Genomic DNA, 10,500 nt, shown 5'->3' with positions numbered 1-10,500 from the left:
GATTTTATATCAACAAGTTGGTATTCCTGTAGACCATGCAAGGTTCTGCTTTTTCTTTAATGTCATATAATACTTCATTTTCATAAGCACTTGCATAAATTCAGTTAAGAGTTAACCAACTAAAATATACAAAAATGCAGGAGGTTTTATGAAGACCTACAGCTTCAAAAGGAGTTGGTTTAGGAGTCATGACCTTATTTTTTGCAATAACTTATGCATCATGAACTTACGTAATTGGCAGCAGATAACATATCACACTCTCAGTTTTATGTCCTTGGTTTGACAACAGTGTCAATTGAAGTATTTGCTAACTGCAGAACTAATGGAGCCTCATAGCTAAAAATGTTTTCATTCCAAAACTGATGTTTGTATCAAAACATTTCCCCTTTATTGTTCTTTTTTACCATTACTAAATTCAGTGTCAAAAGTGGATGGGGTATACAGATAATTTTGGATATCAAAAAAATCTTTCTGAATACAATTTTCCTAGCAAAATGGAAATATCTGAGAAAGAAAAATATATATCTTTTTAATTAAAATGTCATCAGAAAGCACAAAAGCACACACGTGAAATGGCCTTGGAGCTCTAAATCTTTGTTATCTTTTGAGCAGGAGTCAGTGTTAAGGTAAATTATTGGGAAATGAGTGACCTACACTTTAGGAGGGTAGGTTTGAGTCTACTATTTCCCTTTTCCAGAGACTGCATTAAGCAGCAGCCAAGAGGCAAGTCTAGACTGGTCCTCTATGTTGAAACGGAACACCTGTACCGTCCACTGAAAAGGTCAATCCTCTTGGGACACTGGGATCTTCCTAAGCTACAGCAGAAAATGCATAAAGTAAAAAATCATTATACAAAAGGGAGGGGTTTAAAAGGAACCTTAGTGAGTTAAGGTTCTTAATACCCATTTTAATTCAATGGCAAAGCAGCCCAAATTTATTGAGGCTCTTTTTGAGTGGTCTGAGGCTTAGGAGTGGGACTGGTTTGCGTTTTGGCTCTGAAGTGTATATTTTGTGGGGAGCAGTTCTGTTTCAAGACACTTAATAATTCACAATAATGTACAATATAGAGGAAGAGAATGGCTGCAATTTTATTAATTTGAAGCTTTCTGCCTGACCAGATTACAAATGAATGGCAAGAAACAATCATATGCCATCAATTCAGTAGAGCATTTGCCATTATGTCTCATCTAAACCTGAATTTAAACTGACCTGAAGAGAACCGGTTATGTGTTTTGAAATCTGGCTAACAGTAGATTATCCCTGGCAACGCAGATTACTTGGTAGACACGGGTTTTGATTCAACTTTATTGACAGCTTTCAGTATTTGGGAGAGTAAATTGCCATCAGTGAAACTCCGTGATGTAGCTAGAAGTTATAGTAGCAGCCAAGGGAAAAAAAAAAAAAGTACAGTGAATAGCAGGAGGAAGGAAAGAAAATTAAAACTGGAAAAAAACTGAAACTGATATGCATAAGAAAAAGGGACACGTCATCAGATGGAGGAAATGCAAGGAGGTGCAGTACTGAAATAAACCACAAGTATAGCATGAGGAACTGCACTGTCACAAAGCAAGAAAAAAAAGCTCTTTGGAGCTGTTTATACAAAGTTCATTACTTCTGAACAGATATGGTGGTGCACTTTGGAATCATAGGGGAAATTTGACTTGAAGGGATGTCATAAACTGACCAAATCCATTCCTGTTTCTCTATGCAGGAGCAACTCTATCTATCTTATTCCCAGATTCTGTTTTGTTTAGCCTTTTCTTAAATAGCTCTCATTACGGATTTTATTCAACTTACATAGCACTTTGCTGCCCTTACCATTAAAAACATTTTTCTGAGGTCTGATTCAAATCTCTCTTGTTGCTATATAACATCGCTTTCAGCTCTGGACAACACTCCCAAAAAAGATCTGGATTATATCTGCATTAGCATTTTAGTTCAGACCAGAAGTGCACTTTTTCTTCAAAAGTGGAGAAGTCTCCAGATCATCCCTACTCACTATGCTCTGGTTCACCCAACAAAGCAGTCTCAGACTCAAAGACTTTCAGAAAAAACTAAATCAGTAGGTGCGTTCCAGGAGTGCATCTACTGATCTCCAAACAGTACATATATTCAGTTTGAGGGACCAGCCCAGATTATCCCAAAACCTTAAAGCATGCATAATTGTGGAAGTTAAGTCCTCAGCACCAACCGTCTTACTCAGTTTGGCATTCACCGCACCCTCTTACTAGGCCTCACTACTTGCTAACATAGATACAACTGCTGGCACATATTCACTGAAGAACAGCAAAAGCTGTGATGGGATAGAGGAACTGATTTATTGGGAAAGACCAGGCCAGATACATGAAGAAGGCAAAAGGAGTTTAATAGCCATCGTTTGCTATGGTCCTTATGACTTAGAAAAGTTACAGTCATGCAGCTGTGCAGCCCTTTCCCCTGGGGTGACCAACACCCCAGGTTGGTCAGCTTGAGGACGCAAAGGTGAATTGCAATAGCCAACAACTAGATAGACTTGAAGAATGTCAGATTTTAATTTGGTATCTCAGAACATAACCAAGGATAAGATGTAATTAAGATAAGAAAAAAATAAATACTTAATTTCAGAAGACAATGTACTTGCGTGACGCCTTTTAAACAATGGAACAGTCTCCTAGACTCTTCCCAGTAATGGGAATAGCCAGATTGGCAAATGCTAGAAAACAGCCTGCAGGACATAATCTTGCTTTGGCAAGGAGTTGGGCTGGATGATCATTTCCATCTAAGCTTCCTCTCAATTCAGGCTAAAGTTTTGGAATCAGGATCTCTTTCTTACTTTGTACTTGCCATATGAAACCATATGAAACTACATATCTATCAGCTGGAGCTCCTAGGTGTCATGCTTAGCTACAACAAATGCCAGTTCGAGCTCTTGGGGTCTGATGCAAACCTCCTTAGAGATGACCAGTATGTCTCCGCTGATTTGGGGACCCTCAGGACAAGCCTTTGATAGTCACAAAAATGGATGCGTGTCTGCAAATGTGTGAGAAGTCAGAGCCACTCTTCCCTTTAAGTTACCCAAGTTGGCAAGAAGCAATCCAGCATTGGCACATTGTGCAGCACTGTTAACCGGTTACTTTGCCTACGCTAATATTTCCTGCTAAATAGTGGCATGCTGACACAGTGATACAGCTTCTGGAGTCAAGCTGACTTGTACCTTGTCAGTCTGCTATGTGCTCAAAGGCAGTTTGCACCTGCTCTTGTAGAAATGTCTTTAATTAATCTCTATGTTAATAAGGAAAAAAAAAATTCCCAAAATAACAAAACAACTTCTCCCTTTTGACTCATTCCATGTGCCTCATGTCTTTAATGCCTGTCATCAGACTGTCGGTACACTGAGGCGTAAATCACTTTTACTTAATGTCTAATACAGAATCAAGCACCTTGACCCAATAAATGGAACAGAGACCAAGAGAACTGTGCTGTACTCACAGTCAGCAGCTGAGAGTTTTGCTGGTTCTTTGGGGCCAAAACTTGTTTCTTAAAAATGTCCCAGTTTAGCCACCCATAAATGGAGTCATCTAAGCCTTACAAGTCATTTTGAAAAATCACAGCCACATTCTTGAACGGAGAGGTCACATTTTTATTATTTCAGCAATATGGATGTAAATAAGAATCCCTCCTTCTCTTTCTCAAAGAACAATGCTCTTTACAGGGCTATATATTGTACCCCTTCAACACACATACATGCACACTAAGAGCAAGACCACCAATAGCAAATGCAGAGTTATTTATTGCCATGCAAAAGATAAGTACACACAACAGACTAAATAGGGGGGGAAAATGGAGAACGAGTTTAAAATTAAGATTACAGAGCAGAAATAACAGGACAAACACTTAAGCATATTGCTGCCCCAAGCGGGTGCGAATTTCAATGGAAAATAACTACCAAATGTTTCCAAAGCCAACCACAGAAATCAAATAAGATTCAACTTAAACTCAATTTAGTCTGAAGATTTTGTTATTATAGAGACACACATACATGTAGTATTCATGGTTATTTCTCAAAAATTAAAGTCTTCTGGGCTCAAATTTGTGTAACACCAAAAAAGAGTTTTAAAAAGAGAAATCCCTCTATTCTGTGAAACAGTTTCTGGGAACTTTCCTGGAAATCCCAGCAAGACAAGCCAAAGAAAATTATCTATGGGGAATTGTGATTGTTGCAGCAAATATGTGCTTATACTCTGATTCATTTAATTAAGCCCTTCAAGTGAATAATGGGATACAAAACAAGGAACATACTGAAGAAGAATAATCAATCTGTAACGAGATCACACCAGTTATTAACTGTACATTATACAAATGTAAATCCAGATCAGCAAAAAAGCCCTACTGCACTTACATATTATATTATTTTCAATAGAAGCTTTAAAGCAGCATTTGTCAATGGTGTTAATTCAAAATTATATGACTAGTGGCAACACTGTATACCACCCAAGATTTTAGCATGCTGGGAAAATCTCATTTCGCTTTTGAAGTTATGTTTCAAAAAAACCAATCATTTCTGAAGGATATTAATTCAGACAGAGTGAGAGAAGAAACACATACAGTAAAGAAGTTAAAATTTAAAAACTGGATGTATAACAGACATATTAAACATCAAGATTACTAAGCCTGGGTGGCTATTCATTTCTATTTCACTTTAAATGAATAGTAATGTGTGAAAATTGTACTAGAAAAATAGAAACTGCTCTCTCATAAGCAATACTGCTGTTTTCAAACAACAACTGCACTGTTAACACATTCATTTGTATTGTACTGTATTAGTAATAGCCAAAATTTGCTATGAACTTGTGGTTATTGAGTGAAGTTCATTGATAGCCTCACTGAATTCCTTCCGGGCAAGCACATAAGACACTCAGCGACTATGGATCTGTGGCTATTAATGGAATCGTCTTCGACTAGGTCTGCAGTTACATCTGGGTGAAGACTGGTCTCCAGTGGTCCACAAGTAGATGTACATCTACCCATGCTTACCATGGTGCAGTTTGGAAGAATGCCACTTTGGAGAAATGATACTAAATCATGGGAAGAATGTGTAACAGGAAAAAGTGCAGGACTGAAATATGGAGACCGAAATGCTGCTAAAGTTAGAAATGATGTTGATAACCTTTTAGTGAAGTGCAGTAACGCAGATGCTGAGAAGCACATGCTTTATGTTAGTTTCTGCAGTTTCTGATGCACCATTTATAAAACCACCACAATTAAGGCATGCCAGCTTGGACCGGCAGTTCCAACAGTCTTTTAAAAAGCATGTTATCTCTCAGTATGGCCTTGAAAATTTGCCTTAGTCAAACCTTGAGTGCCTCAGATGATTACTCATAGTGTCCCATGACATTTTGATGTTCAAGTTATGTATGATACAAAGTTGCATGAGATCAAATAGGTCAGCTGAACAAAAGTAATGCACTTAATTTTTCCTACTTAAAAAAAAAAAAAAGAAAAACATATTTTAAAGAGAAGAGTTACGTTTTGGGCACCTGCCCACACATTTCTAGCACTATCCAGTTACAAATATGGCAAATTCTAGGGCAGTTTTACACAGCTCAGAGCAGAATAGGAAGTAAAAATTTGCACTCCATTCTTCAAATGCACAGAGGGAGAGAAGTGTTGCATTTGAACAACTGCCTTATACGGAAGGATGTGACTTCACCCCCCAACACACAACATGTCTGAACTGGCAGAAAGCTGATAGGAACCCCTTTAACACCGTCATCTTCATGTACTTTGGGACACAAATGCCCAGGCTGAACTCCAACATTCATTGTTCAGCCCTCAAATGGCAAAAATCCATCTAGAATTAAAAAATGGCACATTGAAATAACACACAGTAAGTAATGAATTTTGCAGTCCTTACTTAGCAAAACAATTTCCTCACATCACCTTTCCCAGAAAGTGAAGGCTGCAATATAATATACGGTGCTAAATTAAACCTTACACAAGCATTACTGACATGTACAGATGTACACTGCTTCAAGTGCTTACTCATCGTATGTAATTCAAGCAAACGGCAAGTTATTGGGGGCCAAGGGCAAGCATTACAAGATGATTTTTCAGCTATTCAGAACTGTGAATCAAAGGTGATGCATTGTTAAATTGAATGCCTGTACAAGAGGGTTGTGGTTATGGAATTTGATGGCAATGAGCACTGCGCTGAATATAAATGTCACCTTATTTATCATCCCTTATTATTTTTAGAATGTTCATTGCAAGGAAATACACTTAAGCAACTTTAATTCTATACTAGAAAGATCTCTATAAAAGAAAAAGTTGATTCCAGAACTTTTCAGAAAGAACATTTTCAGTTCCTACAGTTCCCACATCTGGGAAAAGAAGCACCTATTCAACTACAGTCTATAACAGTATTTATCATATCAGGTCATTTTGGGATACTTCCATGCAGGTCTTTAACCGATAACAGCTTGCTTTCCTAATGAAAAAATAATGCATCAAACACCAAATAAAGTAAATCATTTTTACACACGGAAAGAAGGATAAATATTTTATAAAGGTTTTCTCTCACTGATTATTGCTTAGAAATGAGAAAAGGCTCCAAACACCTTCAAAAGTGATTAATTAAATGCTGGTGGCATCACCTCCTATCAAAGACCAAATGGCCAAAGTGATGGTAGCACCCACTAGTTAAGCAACATCTGTCCCGATTCCCCAGATGAGATACTGCTCACCCAAAACAGGACTGCTCAGTACAGACCTGTTTGCTCAGTACACATGCTCTTCCAGCTTGGTTCCCCCCTAAAATGGGGACATACCCATGGAGCCTGCCAGGCCTACACTTGGGTGGTTCTTGACAGGAGGTGACTATTAGCACCAAAATATTCCCATTAAACCACACAGATCTAGGATCCTCCCCTTCTTGCTTCTTAATTGTCACCATGACAATGTCAACACTTAAATCACCGGTACTGAACATATGCGAGACGTGGCCCAGTTTGTATCCCTTGGAGTTGTTACCTAGGCTGCTTTCAGATGCACTGTTGCATTTGGTTTAAATTTCTTAGATTTTCTTCTCAGCCATAAAGTTGAGAGGGGATGGGATTAATGCTGGGGGAAGACAGCCCTTATGGCATAGAGAAGATAGCAACATCATGCCCAGTTCCTTGGGTAACTGAACAAAACTGCTTTGAAGGCCAGCTCCAAAGCCACTGTTCAAAAGGACTGACGTCATGCCAAGAAGCAAGTGCTTGTTGCAATATCCCTCTGGCATCTCACCTGAGAAAGAGGAGTACGATTTATTGCAATAACTGGGGTCATCTGCATATGGAAAACACAGTTACAGCACAGTTGTAGACATAGCACTTCGGGACATGGTTTAGTAGACATGGTGGTGTGGGGTTGACGGTTGGACTTGATGATCTGAGAGGTCTTTTCCAACCTTAAAGATTCTATGATTCTATAAGTTAAGCAAGGGGGGGAATATTCCTAGTAATAGAAACCTAAACATTTAACATTGGAACACTTTTAATATTATGATACACTCTTAGTGTTAATTTGGCCTAAGAGTAACCATTTCATAAGCACGGTGGTATTTTTAAGCAAAGCCCTTTTAATTCTTTTCAAAAAGATGTTTACAGTAGTTAAAGATAAATATCACATTTTAAAGGTACATTTCTAATTACATTCTGGCAGAACCTTAGCTGGAAACACTACCAGCATTATTTTGATAGCAAAAGCTGTGACAGTTTACATCAGCTAAGGTTATTTCCTGTCTGCTGATTATCACAATCCAATATCATTACAAGAATATGGTCAGCAGAGATGACATGAAAAACTGGGGTGCAAAAATTGGGAATGAGCTTATGAAATCTGTGGGTGTACAGAAGAGGACTGGGCTATTTCGCTGGAAGAACTGAATGACTTCAAGGACTGAAGCAATACAAACAGGATGAAATCCAGGATTGCCTAGCTCAATTTCATGAAGCTGGCAGCAAAAAATATCACTATAAACTGGGCACTTGCCAGCTGCACGTGGAGGAGAAAGCTCTAGATGGTTCAGTCAAATTCAGGGTTAGCATGAGCCCCTACAGAGAGGCAGCCATGGTAAACAACTGCAATTCAAAAACACAGAGGGTATTTCCAGCAACGAGGGATGTGCCGGTCACACGTCACTGGAATACTGTGTAAAATTTAGGTCACCCCTTTCAAGGACAGACACAGCTGTGCTCCATATGGGGGAGATCCACAGCCACAGCCCTGTCGCACGGCCCCCGAGCATGTGCCTGGGCTCCCATGTTTGTGCCTGGGAAATCCCATGCCATGCACCGCATGAGCAGGAAACCTAGCCTGTGGGAAACGTGAACGACACAGATGGCCAGCGAGTGCACAATCAGCCCGATGCTCTCCGGTTGCACTGGGCTCACCGAGATGGGTTGACTCCATGGTGCTTTGGCTGATACAGCGGAGAGGCTCCAGAGGTACCCTACATAAACTTTTTGTTTGTCCTTTGGGTTTCAGGTAGGTCCAAGCTGTGTTGCACAGCACCGATCAAATAACACAGCACGTGTAGGGTACACCCAGCATGTCCATGACTTGCCACACTCTTTGTCCAGGTGTTCAGCTGTCAAGCTGCATCTGTGTTTGTCCGTGACTTCCAGACATCAACCACACTGATGAGAATGATTGTGCTGAACCAGTGACCGTATGTTGTGCCAAGCACTGCTAATGCAAGGAAAAGAGGAGAGGGTAGAGACATCTCTTGTTCTCCAATTAATCTCTTCGTATATGATGCAGGAAAATGGACTTGACATGAAACAGGTGCAGAAGATTGCTTCTAGGAGGACCAGAGAGATGGAAAATCCATCTCATGAGAAGATACTGTGAGCACATCTGAATAAACAGGTGCAGACCGATGTGAGCCTCAGTTGGCCTCGTACTGGCCCAGAATCCGTAAACACTGAATTAGCACGGTGCTAATGAAGTCTCCAGCAGAACTCACCAGCTCAGGCTTAGCATTACACTGGCATGGTCCTATAGGCACCAGGAGAGGGCAAATTTGCATCCGAGCTCACTCAGACCGTTAGCAGAGAGCCTGAATCTGCCTGCCCTCATCCGTGCCGATATGCACCACAAGTTTGGCTCGTTAGGGCTGGTGGAGCGGTGCCCAAGGGGACAGGACTGCCCTCTTCAACACGACGGGACAGGGGAGGCAGGAAAACTGCCTCAGCAAAGAGACAATGTTGGCATGAGAACAAACAGGTGTAAATCCGCCGCAGATGCATTTAAGCTGGAAATATGAATAATTCCAGCCATTATGGCAGCAAGATCCTGGAAGAGCTCTCACAAGTAATGGGGGAAAAAATGTACTTAATTTTAAGGTGATGCTTGATGCTTCTGAACAGAACTCTGTAACACAGAGGTGTCTGAAATACTCCCAGATTCCCTATAAGATCCCGTCCCGAAAATCTCCGTTAGCTGTGAACTGCAAACCTAAATCCAATTGAAATCAGGAATTTAATTAAAAACAGCTCTTCCGAGCCGGCTGCTGGCAGGCATTACGCTGGTAAAAAGTGACAGCTGCTTCATTGGCAGCGCAATGTCAACGACCGTAAAAGAGGCCAAGGAATAGGGACGGGCCACCACTGCCTGAGGACCACCCTGTTTTGAAGAAGGTATTTGTAAGAAAGGCTTCAGAGCCTTTTATCTATTATCTAGGCTTTCATCAGCTAAGATACTTTACTCCTACTTTAATTTATATTTTGCTGCTGTCTTCTTTTTTTTTTTTTTTTTTTGGCTCAGTGGGAGCATAATGCCAATTAAAATTAGTTAAGAAAGAAAATGTCAGTTTTTCCAAATGCAACATAATTGTTCTTTAAAAAATGTTCCCTCAGTACCTAGTAAATCCAAGGTTTGTCTGTAATAAATATGCATTTCAGAAATCTTTTCCCTTTCCATGAGCGGGCTTAGATCACTTTGATCCATGTTATTCGCATATGTATTCTCCGCTTTGTATAAGTACATGGCTCCCATTAGAAAAAGGGGTTGTGATTACCTTTTCTAAAAAAGCACCATTTTCTTGTTTTACGAAATTCCAACTTGGTTTCAGGTAAGAACTAGTAGCAAGGGATTAGTACTCTCACAAAATCAATTTTATTAAAATGTCAGAAGTAAAAGTACAGTTGGATTCCAGGAAGCGGGTTTGCACATATGTTAATATTCAGAGGCAATTTGTGGCCTTTAAATTAAGTTTCACAGAGGATGGTGAATCGCTCCAGGTATCCACAATAATTCACACACTGAGAAGAGTGAATTGGAAGCCAAAATTTAATATTGAAGTTTAAAGTAACCATTTAATCTTTGGTTGGTTTTTTTCTGCCAGAGCTTCAGGTGGAAATGATGGGCCCTATGAAATGATGAGCTGTATCACATAGCGATGGTTGTCACAGTTTTTCCCTGTGAAGAGACTGTATTGCTTCGTCTAAGAATAACTTTAAAATTCACAGAAAGTAA

The 10,500-nt window shown here is 39.8% G+C and overlaps 1 long non-coding RNA gene across 1 annotated transcript in view; it reads right to left on the bottom strand.

Moving 5' to 3' along the window:
* Positions 1–10,500, bottom strand: part of LOC142601987 (uncharacterized) — a 415,639-nt gene that overhangs the window by 382,534 nt on the left and 22,605 nt on the right. The gene's annotated exons all lie outside the window — the stretch shown is intronic.

Source organism: Balearica regulorum, chromosome 5 (assembly GCF_011004875.1).
Source record: "Balearica regulorum gibbericeps isolate bBalReg1 chromosome 5, bBalReg1.pri, whole genome shotgun sequence".
In the NCBI taxonomy this organism is placed as follows: domain Eukaryota; kingdom Metazoa; phylum Chordata; class Aves; order Gruiformes; family Gruidae; genus Balearica; species Balearica regulorum.
The sequence above is the reverse complement of the archived record's forward strand: the minus strand, read 5'-3'. Positions and strand labels throughout refer to the sequence as shown.